Below are 26,005 nucleotides of genomic sequence, written 5' to 3' on the forward strand. Positions count from 1 at the left end.
AGGCTCTCTGGAAGAATATGTTTCCTTGCCTCTTCTGGCTTTTAGAGGCCACCTACTTTCCTTGGTTTGTTACCTCTTCCTTACTGTTCAAAACCAGAACCATGGCATCTTCAAATCTCCCTCTGACTTTCACTCTCTGTTTCTATCATCATATCTCTTATTTGTCTGATTTTTCTGCTTTCCTGTACTAGTGGCCCTTGTAATTATATCTGGCCCACCTGGATAATCCAGGGAAATCTCCCCATTTCAAGATTTTTAACTTAACCACATCTGCAAAGTCCTTTTTGCCATATAAGGTAACATCTTTACAGGTCAGGGGATTAAGATATGGACATCTTTAGTAGACCATTATTTTTTTCTGTCAGATCAACTATCTTATATTTCCAGGTCATTTATTGATTTTTTCTTCATCATTATTTGATTACATTTGGATCTAATTCATTTAATATACTACTTATTCATTGTCTATTACTGTTTTAACAGACTCACTTTTCTCCTTATCCAATTTATATTTGATTCTTTTACTCCTTTACAGACACTCTCAACACCCCTCTCCCTTTCTCCTCTGCACCCCTGCCTTCTGTAACACGCATCAGGTTGTATTCCTGGTTAAACACAAGCAACTCTCTGTCCACCCACTTTGTGCCTGCACCTGAGCAGCAGAAAGTGGCTGTTCATGTGTTGAAAAATTAAAATATGAAAAAGTTTAGTATATAGCAAGAAAAGTTTTGAATACCAGAGTCTATTTTCTTTTTTTTTAAAGATTTTATTTATTTATTAGTGGGGGAGAGAGAGAGAGAGAGAGAGTAAGCATAAGCAGGGGGGAAGGACAAGGGAGAGGGAGAAGCAGACTCTCTGCTGAGCAGGGAGCCCAATGCAGGGCAAGAGTCTGTTTTGAATAGAAGTATGTAATAGTTAACATCTATCAAATATATCAAACATGTATCAAATTGTGTGTTCTTCAACTTGGGAACATCTTTCCTCTTGTCAGTCAGAAGCACAGAATGTTAATTTAAATGTTGGAATTGAAGCAAAAAGGCAGAGTGGTTAAAGAAATCATTCAATAGAGAAAAAAATATACCATTTCTTCTTTACAGCATGTTATACAAACAAATTTTTCTTTGAAAAAATTTTTCTTTGTGCCCTTTCTGAATTCAAGTGCTTGAAAAAATGAAAGCATGATAAGAGATTCTCTTTTGAAAGCTGTGATGAAATTTGGTTCCATTAGTAATGGTTAGAGAAATGCTGCTAAACAGGAAAAAAGTTTATTTGAAGTCTCAGAGTGAAAGATATAACAAATACCAACTGTTCCTCTTTTCTGATAGTAGACCTAGCTTTCCCTTTTGTGAGTCTTCCCTTTCCACTTGCAGTCCCTGTGATTCAGGTGGGCCTGATTGCCCTCCTAGTTGCAGAGGGTTTCAGAAGGATATCAGGCTTGAATGATCACCATGTTCCATATCCCTGGCCACAGTCACTGAGACGGAGATGAGCTCATGACCCAAGCAGTCTTGGTCAATGGTAATGCCAGGACTTCAGTTGGAACTCTTGGAACAAAGTGTGCATTTTAGCTGGGCTTGATTGGCTTGGAAGAATATAAAACGGTGGCTGCCAGGGCTGTCTTGCTGGAGGCAGGCCAACTCACTGAAAATCAATTCTATGAAAATTAATTTTCTGAAATTAAATTTCCCAAGTGAAAATTTGCTTAAATGACAAATCTACTGATTTACCAAAATCTTATTTCTTTTAACTATTTACAAGGATTACTACAATTTATACTTATTGGAATGCTTTTAAAAGATGTAAATACTTTTTAAAAATAAGTTTCTATTTTTTTAGTTCTTATTTTTATATAAGCAGTTGATAAAGAATTTACAGTTGATAAATTCTAAGGATCATAGGGTGATTTATTCTTCTAAATAAATATTTCATATTTAGAAAACAATATTCATCATCAATAACTAAGAGCATTTCATGTGAATTTTTTCAGTTTCTATTTACTTCATATCTTTTTAATATCATTTTTTGTATTGTTAAGATTCTTCTGCCAGTCTTCCATGTGACATTTAAATCTTAGTTTATTTCCAAGAAGTGGTAGTAAAATTTAATATTTGGTGTGAGTTTTTCTTCTTTCTTTCCTGTTAATTTTATGCTTTAAACATGTCATTTTTAGGATTTTTAATCAATTTCTATTCCAATTCTCCAAATTTTTTTTTGTTTCCTATATGCCAAATATGACACAGTAATCACATAGTACATTACAATAATAACAGCAGTCGCCTCTGTTCATCCTAATTTTCCTAACAATGCTTTAAATAATTTTATTGTTTAAAGTCAAATCTCTTAAATTATTTCCAAGTTCATATATTCAATTGTTTATTGTGAGAAACCAGAATAACTTCATTTCTTTTGGATGATTTTTTTTATGTTATATTTCCTCCACTTTTGGTCATTTTTAGCTTTCTTATACCACTTCCTCAGATGACATATGAACTTAACTTTATTTTTAGCAATTGTTTGCAAAATTTCAACAAAGATGTTAACATCAACAAAGTTATTAGACAAATTTATTTTCACAGAACTGATTTTGGAAAAAAGAATTTTGGTAAAATGGCCTAAAATCTACTTTCTACTACAGAGGAGAGATTTGTTAAAACTGAATTGAATGCAGAGCTGAGAGAGAGATTGCTGACAACAACATCGTTTGAACACCTGGATCCTTCTGTGCTTTAAGATAGAGTTTGGAGATTGGGTTCTCAGGGATGCAAACTTTGAACTAGACATTAGCATATAAGAAGTATATTGGAATCAACACCTATGGAAGTGAAGTAAAGGAGGCTGATTGGGCAGAGAGAGAAGCTGGGCTGTGATGTAGTCTCAACAAGGATTGCAGACAATCCCACTTTTTCGGGGGGCTGGAATGCCTGGATCTACCTCTATCTTTTCCTAGCATCAAGGTACCAGGGAAGCTGAATTGTAAACAGAAGTTTGCATGGGAAACAAGGGGAAGTAGAGACTTTACTCAGCACACAGTGATGCCTTAGATATCTTGCACAGTGGAGGATTTCTCTCTGGTGACTTTTCATGTCTCTTAGAAGTGGTACTCTCTCCCACAGAATGTGTTGGACAGAATCACAGTGCCAGTTCTACCTCTGAAACTCCCCTATTTCCAGTCACACTATTCATAACTTTTTTGTAACAAAATTTAATTTCTCTTATTTCCCAGTTCTTCTGGAAGGTTCTTGCTAGAGCCTCCATGAATAGCTTCCATGTGACTCCTACTGCCTTTGACTCTTAGAACTAAACTTATGTTGTTAAGACTGATGAACATATAAATGTTTTCATTGCACAGGAATTAGCTATTTCTGGGAAGAAGTCTCCAAATAGGACTTTTACTTAGTATCCTGTATAAATGGGGCCTATTTTCACTTGCCTTGAGGCCAAAGTCTTCATGGTATTAGATACCAAGACACTTAACATCTGTCTCGGAAAGACATAAAGCACACAGGCATACCTCTTTTTGTCGTGCTTTGTTTTATTGTACTTTGCAGATACTGTGGTTTTACAGATTGAAGGTATGTGATAACCCTGTGTTAAGCATGTCTGTTGGTGCCATTTTTTCAACATTTGCTCACTTTGTGTCTCTGTGTCACTTTTGGTAATTCTTGTAATATTTTAGACTTTTTCAAGATAAACATGATCATTTCAAATAATGATAAGTGCTCTGTAGAAAATATAGCCAAGTAATAGGCAGAGAGTGGAAAGAGGGAGCCACTTTAGATAGTGTGATCAGAAAAGGCCTTCATGGGTGACATTTGAGCTGAAAACTGAATAGTGACAGAGCTGGCTATGTTAAGGTCATGGGAAAGAGGATTCTGTGCAAAGAAAATAAATAAGTGATGATGGTGGATAGGAGCCTAATATAGACAGTAATAGACACTTGGATTTTTATTCTAATTGCAATTGTATTCTGGTGGAGGATTTTAAGTCTGGGAACAATATAATCTGATTCATCGTTTAAAATGGTAACTCTGGATTTGGGGGACATAAGATTATCAGGGAGCAAGAGAAGAGGCAGGGAGACTGGTTAGCGATTATAGTAATCCAGGAGAATGATGATGGTGGCTTGAAGTGGTGGGGTAGCCGAGAAGATGGAGAGAAGTGAGAGAATTGAGATATATTTAAAGGTGCGACTATAAGACTTGCTGATAATTGAGATAATGCTAGGGAAGATAATAGTGAGGAAAAGAGAAAAATCTAGGGTGAAAGTTTCCTTCTTTCTTTCTTCAAGCAGTTTCCTCATAAGGTGATGGTCTTCCTTTGCCACTTCCATGTCTGCCCTCTCTCATGTTCAGTAATAGACCACCTTCCAGGTATTGTCATGAGAGATACTTTCTGGAAAGAAAAATCTATCTTTTGCTCTGACTGCCTTGTTTTTGAGAAACAGGCTACTAGAATTTTGTTGACTATATATTTCCATCTTGAAAATACCATGTTATATTTACTGCCTTTTTTTTTTTTGCTGTTACCCCTTGAATGTTTGTGTCCCCACAAAATTCATATGTTAAATCCTAACATGTTTTTTGCTATTATCCCTTGTTTGTGTCCCCACAAAATTTATACATGAAATCCTAACATGTAGTGTGATGGTATTTGGAGATGAGGCTTTTGTTAAGTGATTAAGTCATGAGGGTAGAGCTATCATGAATGGAATTAATATCCTTATAAAGAAATCTCAGTTCCCTGGACCCTTCTGTCCTGTGAGGACACAGCAAGAAGACAGCCCTTTATGAACCAGGGAGCAGGCTCTCACCAGGTACCAAATCTACAGGGACCTTGATCTTGGACTTCTCAGCCACCAGAACTGTTAGAGATAAATATTTGTTGTTTGAACCACTCAATCTATTGTATTTTTGTCATATCAACCTGAGTGAACTACAATACCCCTGCCTTAAATTGTTTGACCTGTGTTTCTGGCCTCCCCCAACCCTCTCCAAGCTCTAGAAAGACAATTTTATCTTTCGCATATTAACTCTTCTCTTTAGTTTTCCCCACTATCTTTAGCAGAATTAGCCACTCTTTTCTTCTATATCTTTTTGTACCTGTCTCTAATATTTTATTAGAACACTTTCTGCATTCTATTTTCATTGTTTAAATTTGTGTCTCTTCTGTTGGAATGTGAGATCTTCAAAGGTAAGAAAAACGTCCTTTTTCATCCTGGTATCCCTAGCACAGAATCTGGTACATTATAAGCTCTGATTAAATGTTTGATCAATTAAAGGCATTGAATTACCTCCCATTCTGTTTTAATTACTTTTACTTATAACCAATTACTGAAATAATCAAAAATATTATCAAATAGCACCTAAGTGCCATTCTTACCAAAACAGTTAATTTATGTGTTTAATGTTTATTTAAAGGGATATTTTAAAATTTGCATTATATGTTTCCAATCTCTAAAGTTCTTTGCTATACTGGATCCAACAGATGTCTCAGGAAGTTAAATTTTGCTTACCTGTGTGAAAACAGGTGACTATTAACTGACTTCTCTCCTTTTCCCTTGGTCCTACTAATGTCAGTTCTGGAAAGCTTCAGCCCTGTGCTGTTTGATGGAAACTTGTCAACAGTATGTCACAGTATTGCCACATGAACTCTTCTTCCTAAGGAAGACTGTGGAATAGCTTGGCTTTTTTTGAGAAGCGTCTTGCTTCTGAAAAGCAACTTGTTCTCTGTTCCCTTCTGCATGTAGAGATGCTGATGGTGAGAGTGATGTCCTGGGTGAAGGGTGACCAGAGATTTTAGGTTTGGATTCATCTCCTGAAAATGTGTGTGTTTCTTCTAATTTTGGAAGACTTATCTTTTTTTTTTTTTTGCTTTGAAGCAAAAGGATACGGAGAGAAACAATTTGATGATTCAGATTAAAAAGAGAAAGGCACTAGTGTGTGTCATATTTTGGCAGGAACGGATGGAAGGATAAGTACACCTTTCACACTTTACCAAGGCGATAATTGTGGTGACTAAGTTGAACTAGGAGAAGGCATTCATTGATCGAATATGTTTAAAAAGTATTAAATTGTTAGCAGGATTGAATGCGAATTTTTCTAAGTTAATCATTGAAGGGAAACCAAAATAATTATATTTTGACCAAGGATAGAATTGAGACTTGTGCTACTATTACTGCCATCTAAAGAAATGTGTGACTTGGGGTATGTCTGTGATTATATTTGAGTCTCAAGCAGCTTACCGTTGATACATGTTGGGAACCGCATGGTATTGGCTCATCTTAAGATAAAAATCTCCTCTGCAGCCTGATTTCTTTGCTTCTTTTTGCAGTAAAAGTCCTCAAAATGGTTATCTGCACTTCTGGTCCCTGAGTCCTCTCTTTATATATCTCCCTACACTCACTCTTCTCAGGCTGTTGCCACTCCACATCCCACCAAAATTTCTCTCATCAAGGTCAACAGATAGCCTCAGGCTGCTCAGCCCAGTTCTCAGTCTAGCAGCATTTTACACAGTCAAGGATTCCTTTTTTTCTGAGAACTCTTTCTTCACTTAGTTCCCAGGATACCACACTCTTCTGATTTCTTTCTGCATTACTACTGCATCTTCTCTCTCTCCTCCTTTCTGATTTGTCTTATTTATCCTTACCTTTTAACACTACTTTGGCTCAGGCCTCAGACCTTGGATTCTTTCTCTTTCTCTCTCTCCTTACTTTGTGGGTGATCTCATCTGCCTTGTGGGTTAAATTTCGTCTGTGTGTTTATAATTGCCAGATTTATATCTTTTGACCAAGACCTCTCTCCTCATTCTAGAATCATATATCCAGCTGACTATTCGATAGCACCATTTAGATCTTTAATAGATACTTTAAAATTAATATGTCCACAGAGGGATTTCTAGCCTTGCCTTCCCCCAAATTTATTTCACTCACAGTCTCCCCCCATATCAGTTAATGATGACTCCCACTTTCTAATTGTCCAGCTCTGAAAGCTTATACATTGAGTCCACCTTCAAAACAAATCCAGAATTTTGCATCTGCTTACAATCTCTTTTGCTACTAACACAGTCCAGTCTACCATCATCCCTCTTTGGGACTGTTGTAATAGTTTTCTAACTAGTCTCTCATGTTCCATACCTACCCCACTCTAGTGTATTCTCAAATGACAGTCTGAATAGTCTTGCTAAATGTAACCCACATCATATCACTCTTCAAATCACATTCCACCAATGGCCCTCTGTTTTCTTCAGAGTCAAAGCAAAAGACCTTACAGTATATCATGTATTAGTAGCTTGGTTAATTACGTCAAACTACCATACACTGAGTGGCTTAAACAATAGACATTTATTTCTCATAGTTCTGGAGTCTGGGAAGTATAAGATTAAGGTACCAACAGATTTGATTACTTTTTTTAAAAGAAGATTTTATTTATTTATTTGAGAGAGAGACAGAGAGAGAATGAACAAGGGGAGAAGCAGAGGGAGAAGGACAAGCAGACCCCACAGAGTGGGGCTCAATCTAACGACAGTGAGATCCTGACCTGTGCTCAAATCACGAGTCGGATGCTTAATTGACTGAGCCATCCAGGTGCTCCCAACAGATTTGATTCTTAATGAGGGCCCTCTTTCTGGCTTGCAGAGGGCTTCTTATTGTATCACATGGCAGAGAGAAAAAGCTCTGGTATCTTCTCTTCTTAGAGGGGCACTAATTCCATCATGGGAGCTCCACCCTCATGATCTCATCTAAACCTAGTCACATCCCAAAGGCCCCACCTTTAAATACCATCACATTGGGAGTTAGAGCTTCAACATTTTGGGGGAGACACTAACATTCAGCCTATAACAGCTTATAAAAATCTACCCCACCCCATAGTTCTCAGGCCTCCTCTACAGTATGCTGGTCTGACGATGACAGCCTTCTTACTTTTCCTTGAACCTACCAGATAATATCCCACATCATGGCTTTTGAACTGACTGTTTTTCCTGAAATGTTCTTTCCCTAGATACATGTATGGATCTACCCATATGCCCCTTTAAGCTTTTGCTCCATTGTCACTGGATAAATGAATCTTACTCTGAGCAAGTTGTTTAAATTTGTGACCTCCTTCTCAACACTCAAAATCCTTTTTACTTTTGCTCATTTTTATCCCATGGTACTTTTTACCTTCTAATATATTGTGTCTGTGATGAAGACAGTGGTTTGTATTCATTGAATATACTTCCTGGCTGTACCTCTTATGCCTCTTGCATTTTGGTGGGGCATGTAACTCTTTTTTGCATATGGAATATGTGTGGAAGCGATGTGTATCACCTCCAGGCCAGGGTGGTTCAGAGCAAGTATTTATTCCTCATGTTTTTACTTTATTTCCTCATCTCTTGGCTGGATGCAGATGATTAAGAGAAACCACTAGAAGGAGAAGCCTGACTTTGTGAATCACAGGAAGAATGTCCACAGAACACCCAATTGAAACATGGTATGAGGAGGAAAAATTGTTATTGTATTCCAAAGTTATGTCCAGCTTCCATTCTAATTGGTTAATGCCCATGCTATTTTATTTCATTATTTCATTATTTATTTATTTAAATTCAATTAGCCAACTTATAGTACATCATTAGTTTCAGATGTAGCGTTCAATAACTTATCAGTTGTGTATAACTCCCAGTGGTCATCACATCATGTGCCCTCCTTAATGCCCATCACCCAATTGCCCATGCTATTTTAGAACATTTGGAATATCACTCTGGGTACATAAATGGATCAGTGCATTCTCCTGAAGCTGAGTGGGCATAAGTAATAGCTATTAATGGAGGGGGATATCAACAATTAACATGGATACTATAGGTGTCATCAATAATTTCAACAGTTCCTTAGATGAATTGAATAAGGATCACATGCATTCAAGATCATTTAATATTGACAATAATTTGGGCTAGTTTATGTGAAAGTTAGTATCTTAACTGGCAAATCTGAGGAAATTTGAAGTCATTTTCATTCTTTCAATGTTACAGATGTTCATCAGCAAGCATTTTACTTTAGCATTTATTCCTGACAACAGAAGTTCAAACAAACCCCAAATTCATACATGTATTGTTTCCCAGCCATGGAAGTTTGCATATCCATGACTTATGCTAACATCTGAACTGTATCCTGCAACTTATCAGAACTGAGGCTTAGTTAGGAGTAAATGTGTCAATTAGGATAACGTAGGGGCAGGAGAAGAGAAGGCTCTACAGTCCTGAACAGGTAAAGTAGTTAGATGTTAAAAGAAGGCATGAAGCTGAGTTTTAGAGCAAAAATCTTAGCTAGTGAGTTGGACAGGTCAGGAGAAAAGGTTTCTAGAAGGGAGTCAAGATCCTAGTTTAGATGTCTGAGCCAAAGGTAAGGAACCAATTATTTTATTTGGAATTCAAGAAACCAAATAGATGTTCAGGTAAAAAGAGAAATCTAGGTGCTACTATGAACAGCCATATATAAGCTGACTTGATAATAAACTTTGGGGCTTTGAGTTTATGGTACAAAATTGGTTCCTGCATCTGATATAAGATTGAACATACAATTGAAAATTAATGTTCCAAAAGCTAAAAGTTTGAGTGATGCCAGGCAAGGAGACAGAAGATGTTTTCACCATTGCTTCCCAATAAATACCCCCACGATGCTTTGTTAATATAATAAAGGAATGAATAGGCAGAATGGTTTAATTTAGATATTTAAAAGATAGTTAACTAAAACAATCTTCAGTTGTTCAGTGTGTTAAAATATATTTGGTTGTATCTGGGTAATCTGAATATGAATTTTATTTTCATAATTTCAACTTGCTCTTAAGCTTATGTGGGGAAGTTTTTAGTTATGAAATGTATGTATAAGACATTTTGTGATACAAAGTACATCCAGCTGATCCTTGAACAGCTCAGGGGTTAGGGGCTCTGCCTCCCCCTGCCCAGTGTAGTTGAAAATCTATGAATAACTTTTGACTCCCCCAAAATTTAGCTGCTAATAGGCAGAGAACCAGGAGAGATCACTTTTTACTGCCATGTGCAATTTACTAGAGAGATGAACTCAGGCGGAGATGATTGGTGTCACATGGCATTTTAAGCAGATACTTGTAACCCTTGAGCTCTCTGCAATAACAACAAGAAGTGGCTATGAAATTATTACAGTAGTACAGTATGTACTGTAGTTAATTTTATGCAGTTGATTGAATTCTCCTTTATATTTGTTTACATTTCTAAAAGTGAATGGCACCAAGTATGGTCTGTACGTGTCTGTGTGCATAACTTTTGATAAACTTTAGCTTTTTACAATAAACTTGTGTATGTTTTAGAGTAGCAAATGATAAAATAGAGTAGTATATATCTGTATTTTATGCATTCATGACATACCTAACTTTCTCTTAATTGTTTCAGTATTTCTAGGCTACATGGTTTGTCTCTTGAGTTTTTTCATTGCTAAAAATCTTCCAATATATTTATTGAAAAAATCCTCATATAAATGGGTCCATGCAGTTCAGATTCATGTTGTTCAAGGATTAATGTGTATTATTTGCAATTCAAGCCATTTAATTAATAGTAACTTAAAAATAAGTCAACAAACTAAAAATAGGGATAGCATTAGTTTGAATTAGCCTTTTTTTAAAAAAAAAAAAAAGACTATTTGAGAGCAAGAGAGAGAGAGATTGAGATAACAAGTGGGGGTGGGAGTAGAGCGTGAAGTAGACTCCAGGAGGAGCAGGGAGCCCCACGTGGGACTTGATCCCAGGACCTTGGGATCATGACATGAGCTGAAGACAGACGCTTAACTGACTGAGCCACCCGGGCACCCTGAATTTGCCTTTTGTACATAGAACTGCCAACACTTAGTGTGTATAAAAGTGACCATGGATGTCAGTATTTTCAAAAGTCCACAGGATAAATTTCTTCAAAATGTAGAAAACTAGGATTTTAATATGCAGTCTCACATGCTTGATTTCCTAGGTCAGGAAATTAGGGTTTGCTTCTCAATGAACAAGTAGGAAAAGCCAGAATTATATATATGCTAATTTTGTGTTGAAATAAACTTTTGTTTCAAGAAGGATGCATGGCCCATACCCTCTTTGGGTGGGATTAATGCTCAGCTGTATGGCTCTTTATTAGCTGGAGTGATGGGTGATAGTAAAAGTTATATTCACCTGCCTTTGCTTTGTTGAATCCAGCTAAGTTCTCTTAATGGTGAGCTGGAAGGTTGTGTTGACCCTTTGCCTGCTCCCTGAAGATGTGGCTGGTGTTACTGACTTACTGTCAAGTTTCTCTCCAATGTCTCCATATTGCCCTCTCTTGGTCCACAAGCAAACATGAGAGTTTTGATGAATTGCCTAGAGATTGTGTATGTTGTTGTTGTTGTTTTAGAGAGGGAGGGAGAAAGAGAGGGAAGGGGCAGAGGGAGAAGGGGATTGAGAGAGAGAGAGAGAGACAGACAGTAGATGCCCTGCTTAGTGCAGAGCCTGATGTGGGGCTCGATCTCACAACCCTGAGATCATGACCTTAGCCAAAATCAAGAGTTGGATGCTTAACTGACACCTAGGTGCCCCAGAGATTGTGTGTCTTTGATCTTATTGTTACAGTCACTCAAATATCTTAAATAACATTCTAGCCACCATTCTAATCAATGCTTTGTTGTGTCAGTTCTCTATAGCAGGATAATCTTTTGAGGTTTTTAAAACATATTTCTCCCCTGTATTTTCCCCTTTTTCTTTTATGCAGGTAAAAGATTAAGTGCTTCCTTTGTTCAGAGGTATATGGAACAGCATAAATGTAAAAATGGTAACTAAAATTTATTGAAGATCTTAAAATTCTTTTTTATTATTATGTTCAGTTAGCCAACATATAGTGCATCATTAGTTTTTGACATGGTGTTCAACGATTGATTAGTTGTGTATAACACCCAGTGCTCATCACAATACGTGCCCTCCTTAATAACCATCACCCAACTACCCAATCTCCCCACCCCACCCCCCTTCTGTAACCCTCAGTTGGTTTCCTGGAGTCCAGAGTCTCCCGTGGTTTGTCTCCCTGTCTGATTTCTTCCCATTCAGTTTTCCCTCCCTTCTCCTGTGGTCCTCTGCTCTATTCCTTATGTTCCACATATGAGTGAAACTATATGATAATTGCCTTTCTCTGCTTGACTTATTTCACTTAGCATAGTCCCCTCCAGTTCCATCCATGATGATGTAAATGGTAGGTATTCAGCTTTTCTGATGGCTGAATATCTTCTGAATGTTAAGTACTTTACTACTTTCTAAATGGGAACTACTTTAATTCTCATAGCACTTTATAAAATGGGTATCATTTTTATTCCCAATGTTGACACAAGAACAGAGAGCTGCAGTGACTATATCACAGTCGTATTATGCAAAACAGAAATGGCTAGGGTATTTTCCTTTCTAATGAGAATTTCCAAAGCTGAAGTCACCTGAGGAGACTAAAACTGGTGTCCTGGAAATAGAGAAGAAATGGTGTATCTCTAAGAGAAAAATAACAGGACAGAGGAAGATTTTCCTATGATTAAGGTGAGATTCCTCAGACTGGGAAGAAGAGGTTTGTGGAAGAGGTTTCTCAGAAGCCACGAGAACTTTTTTGATTCCTGACCCAGGATTAACATACTCTAAAAGCAGGTCTTCAAACTACATACAGCCTGTGGGCCACGTCCAGTTGGCTGCCTATTTTTTGTTTGTTTGTGTTTTCATAGACTTTATTTTTTACAGCAGTTTTAGGTTTGTAGAAATATTGAACATAAGGTAGAGATTTCTTATATGCCCTCTGCGTCCGACACATGCATAGTATCTCCATTATCAACATCCCCCACCGGAGTGGTACATTTGTTATAATTGATTAACCTATATTGACACATCCTTACCACCCAGAGTCCATAGTTTACATTAAGGATCACTCTTGGTCTTAAATTCTATAGGTTTTGTCAAATGCATGATGATATACATTCACTATTGAGGCATCATACAGATTATTTTCAGTGCCCTAAAAATCCTTTGTGCTTGGCCTATTCATCCCTCCATTTCCCTACCCTTGGCAACCACCGGTTTTGTTACTGTCCCTATAGTTTTACCTTTTTCAGAATGTTATGTAGCTGGAATCATATGGTATGTGGTCTTTTCATATTGGCTTCTTTCACTTTGTAATATGCATTTAAGTTTCTCCATGTCTTTTCATGGCTTGACTGTTCATTTCTTTTTAGCCCTGAATAATATTCCATTGTCTAGATGTACCACAGTTTATCCATTCACTACTGAGGGACATCCTATTGCTTTCATGTTTTGGCAGTTATGAATAAAGCTGCTATATGCATCTGTATGCAGGTTTTTGTATAGACATAAGTTTTCAGCTCCTCTGAATAAATACCAAGGACCATGATTGCTGGATTTGTAAGAACCTGTCAAACTGTCTTCCAAACTGGCTGTCCCATTTTGCATTTCCACCAGCAATGAATGAGAGTTCCTGTTGCTCTACATCATAATCAGCATTTGGTGATGACAGTATTTTGGATATTGGCCGTTCTAATAGGCTGCCTATTTATGTAAATATATTTTATTGGAGCACAACCATGCCCAGTTGTTTACATATTGTCTATGGCTGTTTTTGCACTACAGTGGCAGAGTAAAGTAATTGTGACAGAGACCTATGACTTTGCAAAGGCTAAAATATTTACTGTCTGCCCCTTCACAAAGTGTTTGCCATCCCCCGTACCATGGAATCGCTGTTACCATATCTATTCTAGGTATGGCTGTTTTACATCAAGCTGACATTCAGAAAATATTTTCCTGTTTCCTATGACTCTATTAAAACTCTTGCAATATCTTAGTTGTTATGGATTGAACGAATTCTTGAACAGACTCCTGAGGCTCAATATTATTTTTAAAAATCATGCTTTTAGAGTGCCTGGGTGACTCAGTCAGGTAAGCATACGACTCTTGATTTTGGCTCAAGTCATGATCTCAAGGTCATGAGATAGAGCCCCGTGTCCTTGTCTCCGCTCAGTGGGGAGTCTCTTGGAGATTCTCTCTTTCTCTCTCTTTCCCTCTGTCCCTCTATCCCCCACTTCCTTGCTCTCTCTCTCTCTAAAATAAATAAATCTTTAAAAAAATCATACTTTATTTTGATTTATAGGCATATATCTTCTTAGAAGTTTTTTTTATCAAGATAAAGTTATTTCCTTAAGTACATGAATTCAATTAAAGTTTATTTTTAATATATATTTTGGAAAGTGTAATATTTTCTTTTAGCATTCTCTCTTGCCCCCCTCTTTTTTTCTAACAAGCCTTTCCGCCTGTTTCACTGATTCACCCTCCTATGTAGCAATTTAAAATAGTGCCAAGGAAAGATGCTTGTCCCTGTTGAATCTGTCAAGCTGTTAACTAGTTTCTTCTCAGGTGTCTGCTGAAAATGAAGCAGGTTTTCAACAAATGTGTTTCAGGGACTCTCTGGCTAGTTTTTCATCATTATTTTTAGCTACAAGAGGGTTCTAACCAAGAGAATCCTTTGTATTCTAAATATTATTTTACCAAATTGCCATCTTCACACCTGTAGTAACTTCGTATTTATTTGGTATAGGCAACACGACCTACAGAATAATTTATGATCTAAATGCGGCTTGTAATAGCAGACTTGCTGCTGGTGCTTAGAAATTAATTCAGAAATCACTGTCTGTAGCGTATAATTTACCATTGTTTTTGAACGATGTTATGGAACCTACAAGTATTAATTAAGATTTATGGCCTAAGGCCAGAGAGAATCTGGTGAAATTTTGTGTTGTAACAAAACAAACAGTTATCAAAGTATTTTTAATATAATAAACATTTTCAAGTTTCCAGATCAGGTTGGGAGAGATACTGTTTAATGTACTCTGAGGGTTTGAATCATGCCAACACCACATTTAGTCTACAATTTGGATAGTCTAATAGATGAATATGTCCCATTTTATGAATTTTAAAAACTTAGAATAATTCACCAAGTTTGAAGCAATTGAATGGATTTAAAATTGAAGTGAGACTTAAAGAGGAGGATTTAATAAAGCAGGTCAACAGTGGTGATTTTTAAAAGTTGGATTGAGTTGAAAAAAATTCATAAACAATTGAAAATAGAGCAGAATGAAGTGGAGATTCATGGGATGTTTAAAAAATATGGTCTGTCTCAGATATAGTGCATCCCTGAAAGCTTAGTTCAAAGTAACTTTCTCTCCAAGCAGTTACCAGAAAATCCCTACTGAAAGTGATGATGCTGATTAGAATGGTCATTAACATCTTACAGCATTTGATAGCACTCTAGTCTATAATGCCCTTTCGCAAAATGAAGCTCATTGGATTTCACAGTGTGTCTAGAAGGTATCTTTATTTCCCGAACTCCTTTACTTATAATTGCCTGTCAGTGCAATATTCTTCTATCAATCCTTCTTTATCAGGGATGTATGTCCAAGATTCTAATTCGGGAAGAAGGTCTGGGATTAGGCCCCCACTTGTTTTCTAATCTTCCTGATTCTAACATGTACCACCGGGATCAATTTGTATGAAACATTTTATGTGCTCTTTTGCTTCTATGTTCAAGATTTGTTTTTCCAACTGAGGCAACAATTATTAAATGAATTATAAGGGTAATCAAAACAAAACATATCCATAGAATAGGAATCCTAGAAATTAAAACCTGACATTAAAATTTTACAAAAACATTCCCATTTGTCCAGAATTTAACTCAACTTAGTTAATATGACAACTCTTCCAACTATTATATGTTAAGTATTGCAGAGACTTCCAAGCTGAGTTAAACATGCTCCTTGTCCTCAAAGAGCTGGCAATGTGGGAGGTGAGATAAAACAAAGCAGAATATTATCCCAAAAGGAAATTCTCAGATTAACTGAGAATTATTACAGTTATACTAAAGAGGCTATCGATGGCCAAAGAAATAAGAAAGCAGTATAACATACTTGATACCCAAAGCCCACTGTATGATTTATGATATTCTTTTGATGCCTATGGAAGAAGTATGACTTCTCTCTCTCTTCTAACGTGTTAGAATCCAGGAGAATCTACCTTTTGTGGGAGAGAACCAGACATCCTAAATAGGGGAAAATAAAATGGCATCCAAGGAAAGTGCAGATTGCAAATGAAGGCAAGTTTAAGTAACCAGTTGGGGGGTTAGAAAACTGGAAAAACAAGATGATAGAAAATGGGAGAAGATTGGGGATTAATTCCAGACGACAGAATCATGTGCGCCTTGCCGAGGTTTCTGTGTGCTCCCAGGAAATGTTCACAAACAGTATTCTAGGTGCATATAAAAGGGCTGTGACCAGTGGACAACTTGGAAATAGCTACAAAAATATTGGAGGATGTTATGGTTAATTGGATAATAAATAAAAAGTTATTTTTTCTATGCCGAAAAAGAAATTCCTGAAGTGTAAACTGTGCTTCACTGTCAAAAATTTCTCCTATTTTTTCTTTTAGTAATTAATTCAGGAAGGGTATACACCATACAGCTATGTATCACAATTGATCACTAGGCACTACATGGCACTACTACCATCTAATAAAACCTTGTCATGCCGAGTTTTTTTTCCTAGTGAAGAAATCTCTGTCAGCTTTGCTAAAACATAGATTTACTGTCTGGCATTGTTCCCTCAGGCTTTCACTTTATGAGGCTACAAGTGTTCTCGATCCTAACAGGAACCCATTTTTGTTGTTATCTTTCTGGATAAGTGGCTTCGTTTTCTTTTGCTGATGGCCTGATGTGGATTGGGCTGAAGACAGTACTACATTAGACTTGTGTTCTTTTGAGGTAAATACAGTTTGTAAGTAACAGTGGAAACATACCTTGATGAAGAATGTCCAATAGACATTATGCTTTTGAAAGTGCTTAGCCTTTCCACTATATGTAATGGGATCAAGATTCATCCTCTCAGTTAATAATTAGCGAGTGTTTGTTATAGACCAGGTAGTATTTTATATGTTAGCAGTACAGTGGTACACAGGCCAGGATTCTAAGCTAAACAAGTTTATTAAACAAGTGAGCAAGTATATGAACAAGATAATGATTATTACTAAAAGAAAACAACAAATTGGTGAGGTAAAAAGTAATGTGAGTCAGAGTCAAGTGGTAAATTCGGTGAACTGATTGGGGAAAGCCTCTCTGATGATGACAGGACATTTAAGAACTGAATGACAGAGACAGTGGCATATGATGATCTGGGGCTCTGAATGTTCAGCACAGGGAACCAAACTAGCACATCAATGGCTGGATGGAAGGAAGAAGGCTATAGGTGTGAAGAAGCTTGTTGGGCATTTCTTAATGTTGACTTGGTAGAGATGTCCGTGTAAGCTCTAGTAGTTCCAGCTAGGGTTGGAATACAGCTGAATTTGGAAATTTTGATAAAAATGAGAACTTTTTCTTTATTTGTTTTCTTTGTTGTTTCTTCTAACCAGATGAAAAGTATAAAAAGTTACCAGGGGAGGGGCGTCTGGGTGGCTCAGTCGGTAAGCATCTGCCTTCAGCTCGGGTCATGATCCCAGGGTCCTGAGGTCGAGCCCCTCATCGGGCTCCCTGCTCAGCGGGAAGCCTGCTTCCTCCTCCCCCCACTCCCCCTGCTTGTGTTCCCTCTCTTACTCTCTCTCTCTCTCTCTGTTAAGTAAATAGATAAAATTGTTAAAAAGAAAAAATTTACCAGGGGAGAAAATTAGTTTAACCTACTTAGACAACAAACAATTTTCTTGTTTAATCACATAAGATTCACACCCAAATAGCAAAATGATTTTATATTATATAAAATTGTGTTTTATGTTATTAAAGCAGAATTACCAAATAGTTACTGGAAGTGTTTTATTAATCTTGTATAATTGTTGAGGGATGTGGAGTAAATGAATGTTTGTGAGCACCCACAATATTTCAGGATGCACTGTTCAAAATTCTTTGTAACTGTTGTCTTCTTTAAACTTGCTCCATTTTATGGACAGGAATCTGAGGTACAGGGAATTTAACTTATGCAAGTAGGAGAGCTGGGCTCTCATGGCTCCTAAGCACAAACCTGCCATATTACTCTTACCCTTGCAGCTTGAAAGTATTGACATTTCTTTATAAATAAACAGAATAATTATGATCTCTCACTTGTTCAGGTGGGGCATCTTTTTACCTGGTTCTAAGTAGTGAAATTTATCCTGGATATGATAAAACCTATGTTTTCTTTTACATTTGTAAACTTTGATAAACCTTATTTTTTTTTTTACTCCGTTTCAGGAAATTTTGCAAGATTTCAGGCCACTAGTATCATTTAAAGTTTTTTTTATACAATTTTTTTTATTATTGTGTTATGTTGATCACAATATATTACATCATTAGTTTTTGATGTAGTGTTCCATGATTCATTTTTTGCGTATAACACCCAGTATCATTTAAAGTTAACTAAAGCTTATTATGTGGAAGCATTAAAGGTTTAGATGGCTTTGTTATTATTTATCATCTAACCTACTATTGGACTGGGGCAAGAATATAGCATTTGGGGAAAATGGAACCACTGGTTATTTGACACATTCCTGTACAAGGACTTATAGTTCAGAATGAACTTCATTCCAATACTGCTTTTGAAGTAGCTGCAGTTTTGAAACTTTGTGACACAATTCATCACTGTGATTTAAATTTTCAAAATTATTCATTTCTGTTTCTACTACTGGAAATGTTTTACTTTAAAAATGTTCAGGAGGTGCCTGCGTGGTTCAGTTGTTAAGCGTCTGCCTTCAGCTCAGGTCATGATCCCAGGCTCCTGGGATGGAGCCCCGCATGGGGCTCCCTGCTCGGCGGGAGGCTTGCTTCTCCCTCTCCCACTCCCCCTGCTTGTGTTCTCTCTCTCTCTGTGTCTCTCTCTGTCAAATACATAAATAAAATCTTTAAAATAAGTAAATAAATAAATAAATAAAAAATAAAAATGTTCAGTCCCCTGCCGGCATCCTATGTATAGACTTGCTAATCCATATACTTAGTTCATGGCTTTGAGTTACAACTTGTATTCTCAATGACTAGATTAGTGGTCACCAAGAAAGCTAGCTACTAAATGTGACTGGTTTAGTATAACTCAAACAGTGTGTCATAACAACTGTAAGTCAGCATATCATTTTGAGATACAGATAGCACGTTGAAAAGAAATTTTCCCATCAAGTCATAGAAGCTAGGAAATCAATACTTTTTTATGAAGAAATATTTGGAAAAAGAAACTAAGCCACATAGATCCATCCTGGTTTTATTTAAGTAAAACGAGTGTCCCCTTATATAAAGAATGTTCCCTTATAGATTTTCATTCTTGTTGAGGAGGTAAATGAGAAACGGTGTTTCACTGTCGAGATGTATCTTGCAGATTTGATGGAAAATTACTGAAGAGAAGCAGTCACATTTCAAAGTCTCAAACCTGTTAGAAAGTAAGAGCAGTTTCTCTCCATGGAATTATTATTGTGAAAAAATAGGCTAGCTTGTAACACTGGGGTGCTTGATTTTAAGTCCAAGTTTATATTGGGCCCTCAACAAGGTGTGGAACTGTAATAGGATGTGGTGGTTTGATATAAGGTAGTTTATAAGTCTGATCCTTAAAAGCCCATGACATTCTACTGAGAATTCTCTGCTCTGATTTTTCTCAAGTAAGAAATGTATGTATGGGGGTCACTATTAGACATTCTGAGTGGTTAAAGAAAATAAACATGAAACAATTACTACTGTATGGGAACATTTCCTGAGTGTCTATGTTATGGTATATCTCTGGCATATTTGAATTCTTGGCAAAAGAAGAAAAAACTACCATAGATATATTGATACCCATAATAACTTTGGGACAATATTGGCCATATTTAATTATCTTGGAGTATAGCTGTTCTACTCATATTGTTTTCAGAAAAGAGATAAAAATAAGACCAATTATAAGAAGACCCAAGTCCCCTGGGTTTTCTCTTCAGTGGGTAAGATTTCAGGGAAATCCCAATTTATCTGATTTAATGTCTGTGAAAAAGTAATTCCTAGAATATAAATAGTTCTAATACAGATTTTTTCATTGCTTTACAAAATCCTCAGTGTTTCACCACCTTTAATTACTACCATGCTGACGTGTAAATGAGGATCTATAGTGATCACAGCATATATCCTAAGCATGCTTACTTTGGCAGACCCCACTCCTTACTGTATCACATTCTAATTCTCATGCACCTATTTGAATGCATCACATTAGATTGATTTTTTTGATGTAAAATTTTTAGATAATTTTATTTTAAAAGAATAAATTATTTCTTTTGCTCTTGAGATTTAATTTTTTTGTATTTGCATATGAGCTGAGTAGCAGTTGACATACATTTCTGTGGACATTATTTGTACATTGATTTATTTTTGTTTTTGGAGCTGATAAACAAATTTGGGGGAGGGGGCCCTTGGAAAGCTCATAGTTCCTAGGTTTTGTGTTGTAATACCTAATGCAAAAAATGTCCCTGGCTGTGCAAAGCTGGTCTAAACTACTACAATTCTATACGGTGGTTTTTATGGAAAAGTTGGTAAGTATTTGCTTCTACTTTTGTAAGAAGTAATGTTGAAATGTTTGGGTTTTTTGAGACAAAATGCTGTCACCTTAAGCATAGAATAACTGTCAGAATCAATAAATCTGAGGTGTTACTGCTACTTAATATAGAACAGGTATTACTCGGATACCAGTTTTTCAATCTAACATAAAATGATCATTGGTTAATCACACATATACATCCACACATATGTATGTATGTATAACTTTTAAGATGACCATATTATATGTCTTTATAAAAAGGAGACAGAAGCCTTCCTACCCCCACCTATACTGTAGACACTGCAGATTAAAAAAAAAAAGGTTGAACCTTGTGGATTGAAGATGAGGCAGGAGATAAAAAACGGATTAAAGTTAAAATGAAGGTAAATTCCTGAAAGCAAACAAAGGCATGAGAAAATGCAAAAAGCTTTCAAGGTTAAATAGAGTGATAATCTCAAAAGCCAAATGAGTTTAAAGTTCTATTCAGTTTTATCACAGCCTTTCACAAATAAGACCTTAAGGAGATACCTGGGTAAACATGATGAGGGGCTGCAGTAGTTCAACACAGGAATACCATATCTATCATCTGATTCCCTCTTCCTAACAGTTTCCCCCTATGTAAAGAATCTCAGTTTGAGACCATTTTAATGAATTACTAATATATGGGTCATCTCAGTACAATGTGTATTTTGTTTTCAGAGCAAATCATTGGCTCAATGAAGTGCAGTTACCATTTGTTAAATAGAGAAAGAATATTTAAGTTGTCTGAAAATGGTCAACACCCCGGCATAGAGTTCTGTGCCAATGTGGCTGGATTTTGTGTTTAATATCTCCATAGAACACCTAGTTTTACTGTGGCATTAGCTGAAGATTTCTTCCTCTTCCCATTAATCTTTTCCTGTATACTTGCTGAGGGCTTTTGACCTGGTCACTCATGAACTTGCCAGCCAGCAGTTGACCAGTATGTGTCCTTTGTTTTGAATTCTGGATGATCTGGTGGGTCATCAGGTCATTGCCCAACTATATTAGAATTAATAGCTGTAAGTCAAATCATGGTGAGCCTTTAAAAGCCCATAAAATGGGGAAAAAAGCCATTTGATCACACGTAATGTTTAAGAAATAACCTGGTAGAAGTTTGTGTGAAAAATGACGGGTGCATGTACTATAACTAACCCTGACCACTGACTCTTAGTTTATAGCAATGCTGAGTATTTCTAGTCTTCAACAATGCTAAATTTGATTTTTTAAATACTAGGATAATTGGAAAGGGGGTTACAGTAAAGATAGTACAGAACATCTTCATTTGACTGCTAACATTTCTTTATAGGGTCATACTGTGCTTCCTGTAATTTCAAAAAGAAAGTATATATTGTGCTTGCATTGCTTGACTGTTTTCTAGTAGAAAGTATACCATGTTGTAAATTTATAGTTTAAGAATATCGTGGATAATAAAAGTATCATATCCAAAATTAGAATTTGTGGAAACTAGAATGAATAATGTATTTATTCAAGGGTTGAGAAATGAACATTGTTTCCCAGTGGAATATGGAGTTACTAACATGGAGAATGAAGGAATGATATTAAAGCTCGAGACAGCAGAAATTCAAGGAAGACAGGCGTTTCAAGTATCTTATTACTTGTGAGAAACGAAAGTAGGACACTGAAGTGAAAAAGTAAATCTGTAGGAGGTATAAGTAGATATGCGACCCACCATTATCTTTTTGATGTGGGGACTGAGCCAGAAAGTTGCTGGTAGCTGGTACTGGTAGCTGCTAGCCTGTGGTGGAGTCAGGTGGGAAGCACTTTCCTAGTCTTGCTCTGAGAAAAGCACAGTGGAGATTAGTGTGGTTGGGGAGAGGGGAGGGAGAACTCAGATAAGATTGTAGATGACAAAAGTGATACTGAATTCTGGACCAATTAGAAGTGGCAAGGTATGGGCTTATGAAATTCTGGATAATTTACAGCAGTGTTTCTCAGAATGCTGCTTGGCTGCCTGGAGGTACTTGAGATGATTTTAGAAGGTACATGGGCACAACATTAAAAAACACTGAGCCACATGGAAAGAAAGTCACTTTCTTCGTAATTTTTTTTCCTAATTAGAATAAGGAGAAAAAAAAAAAAAACCCAGTGTGGGACTAGTGTGTCCTTAATAGCTCACTAACATTTGCTGATCTCCATGTTTAATAATTGGAAAGCAGGTCTTGGCAAACCACTGCGTCTAGCTAGAGGTTTTTGGCATTTTTTACTGACACATACTGATTTTTTGTTTAAAATAGAAGTAGAAAGTTTTTTAATGTAAATTCATTTAAGTAAAAATAATGATCCCATTTAAACTAAAATATTAAGAGTATAAGAGTCTAGGTGTTATAAGGATAATATAGAAGTCATGACAGCAGTATGCAAATGAAGGCAGTTTGGCCAACACTGATAGAGATGGTTCAGGTCCTCTTAAGGAGAGATTTGGAGATACTTGGCCAACCAGTACATGCAAAAGTTGTCTGTGTGTCTCCACCTTCTTAGTGGTCAGAACTCTATTTACTGGGAAGAGATAAAAAATACTTCCCATGTTAAAAACTAGGAAAAGCAATCAAATAGTTCAAGTGGAGGCTTGGATAGACCATCCCTTCAATAAAAAGGTGACTTAATACTATTTTCACCCCCAGATACTCATACTTCTCATTTGTACAAGTTAGCTTGCAATAGTAATGTTTTTGGTAAGTAAATGGGGAAAATACTGGCTTTTCTATTGACTTTTAAAAACATATGCAGTTTATTATACAGGTTGGATATTTAAAAATAAAACATATTTGGTAATACTTAAAGAAAAGTATCGCTAGAATTTGGGCCTTAAACAAAAATCACAGATATATTCCCTCATCTTCAATATATCATAACATAATTATGTGTCAAAATATTCCATTGAGGGGGCAGTGATTCTTGAATGGTCTGGGCTGGTACCTAGGGATCCAGAATGGGATGTATTTGGCAGGAGTTAGTCTCCTTACTCTGACTCTCATTTGCACTTTTCTTACCAAACCAGGGTCATCTAAGAAATTAACACAAGTTATATGACTTTTCAGCAAGAAACTAACTCATAAATTTATAGGTTGCCACTTAAGAGGACAGTGAATGTAAGTGGATTATTTTATGGAGGCTTTGAGGCCTCCAGTAACTTTCTGTAAAGATTCTTTGATATATTAAGAGAGCTTTTGCACAGCTGATTTATTTACTGCATGCTCTTTACCCTCTGCACCATGGGCATTAAAAAAATGCCCTGAGTGCTAACTAAATCTAGAAGTGGCTGAGTTGAGTATGGTATAGAAAAAAAGTTGAGTTGAATAATAAGCATTTAAGAATATGAAAAAGAAATACATGTGGGGCGCCTGGGTGGCTCAGTCATTAAGTGTCTGCCTTTGGCTCAGGTCATGATCCCAGGGTCCTGGGATCAAGCCCCATATCGGGCTCCCTGCGCCGCCAGAAGCCTGCTTCTCCCTCTCCCACTCCCCCCTGCTTTTGTTCCCTCTCTTGCTGTGTCTCTCTCTGTCAAATAAATAAATAAAATCTTTAAAAAAAATAAAAAGAAATACATGTATATCCACTGGGCTCTACTGGTAACAGATTGGTTCAAAGCAGATCTCAATAGGTTATAAGGTAGTATTGGCTGTTTTCATGTCCACCCTCAGCCCTGAAATTGTTTTCTCTTCAGTGCACTTTGCTTTTCTTTTTTCCCTAAACACTCTTTGTTCTGTATCACAGTTAGTGGTAGATGCATCGGTCTTTTTTGATAGGTTTTTAAGCTCTGTATCTAATATATCTTATTCAGCTCCCAAATTACTGTCTTCCTGGTAGTAGCCTTTCAGTCACTGCTTTTTGAATTAAATCTTAAGAACAGTTTAGCCTGCATCAGGAAATAAGCAGACTATCTAGAGCCTCAGGTGCCATTCCAGCTTTACCACTTGCTACCTGAGTGGCCTTGGAAAAGTTACTCAGTCTTTTTAAGGCTTAGTTTCTCCATCTGCAATATGGGCTAATAATAGTACCTGTCTCTTAGAGTTGCTGTGAAGGTTGAATAAAATAATTTATGTCAAGACTAAGAACAATGCCGGGCACCTGGGTGGCTCAGTTGGTTAAGCGACTGCCTTCGGCTCAGGTCATGATCCTGGAGTCCCGGGATCGAGTCCCACATCGGGCTCCCAGCTCAGCAGGGAGTCTGCTTCTCCCTCTGACCCTCTTCCCTCTTGTGCTTTCTATCTCTCATTCTCTCTCTCTCTCTCAAATAAATAAATAAAATCTTAAAAAAAAAAAGACTAAGAGCAATGCCTAGAGCCATATACGGGATACATATAAGGGAGTCAATACATTTGAGATACTTGATTTTGGTGATTATATCCCAGTACTTTTTTCAGAGACTACTTAAAAAAATTATAGGTTAGTAGTAGAAAGAAAACTGTATTGAAATCCTGGAGATTTTCACCTTGTTTTTATTGGTATTTATGTAACCCTTACCCTGACCAAGATTTCATGAGCTTGATTCCTCATTTAGAAATGAAGGTGTTTGGACTTGATGTCTCTAAAACTCCTTCCAGTTTAAAAGTTTTATGATTATTATCCTGCTTATTCTAATGGGAGGGCATTTTCAAAATACAGGTTAATATATGAACCTTTAGGATATTGCATAATCTGTATATGATAGATAGTACTTGATTAAAAGTTGAAAAATATTAAGGCCTTATTGAGACCATAACAATTAAATAATCTTTTAATCTGTATAAACCTCATTTAAATGAAAGTAAGATGTATGGTTTTTTATTGAATTTAACATTTTTATCTGCTTAGCAAAAGTTGAAGCTAAACAGATGATTTATCAGGTGAAGTGATTAAGCCAGATATTGCTAGAACTGAATAAAATGCTGCACAAACTTAATGAACATGTCATTTTCCCAGGGGCAGCTTCCTAATGCTTTGGTGACATCTTTGGATCCATTATGCTTCTGTCTGGATGATTGCTGAATGGTTGAGCTGTTCTTCTGGAGTTCTCTCCGTGACTTGGGTTCCAAAGCAAATTGACATTTAAATCTTGATGACTGGAAAGCAGAAATGACCCATTCCATCAGGTTGTCCTTGAAAACCTGGATTCGAAGAGATTACCCTGGATCTTTCATGGTTCTGAGTCACAACACATGATTGATTAAATCTTCTTTTTACTCTAAATACCCAGCAACTATAACCCTTTTCTTTCCACTCTGTTGAGTTTTGAAGTGATAACATTTAGTGCTGTCTCTCATTCCTTGGACCCCATTCACTCTCCAAACCATTGCAATCCAATTTCTGCCTTGCCACTTCATTGAAACTGCTTTGGCAAAAGATAACACCTTCAAAATTGTTAACTCCAACGGATATTTTTATCCTTTTTTTTTTTTTTTACTCTACTGCTTTAGATGATATTGCTACATTCTC

At 36.6% G+C, this 26,005-nt stretch overlaps 1 long non-coding RNA gene across 1 annotated transcript in view; it reads left to right on the forward strand.

Annotated features, from left to right (window-relative positions):
* Nucleotides 1-25,896, forward strand: part of LOC148164376 (uncharacterized) — a 56,631-nt gene extending 30,735 nt beyond the window's left edge. Inside the window, exon 3 of the long non-coding RNA XR_015768255.1 lies at nucleotides 25,493-25,896. This is a non-coding gene — a long non-coding RNA (uncharacterized LOC148164376). The remainder of the gene's footprint in view (nucleotides 1-25,492) is intronic.
* Nucleotides 25,897-26,005: the final 109 nt, after the last annotated feature.

Source organism: Eumetopias jubatus, unplaced genomic scaffold (assembly GCF_037043125.1).
Source record: "Eumetopias jubatus isolate StellerSeaLion01/CBP00866 unplaced genomic scaffold, mEumJub1_p1.0 scaffold_5, whole genome shotgun sequence".
NCBI lineage: Eukaryota > Metazoa > Chordata > Mammalia > Carnivora > Otariidae > Eumetopias > Eumetopias jubatus.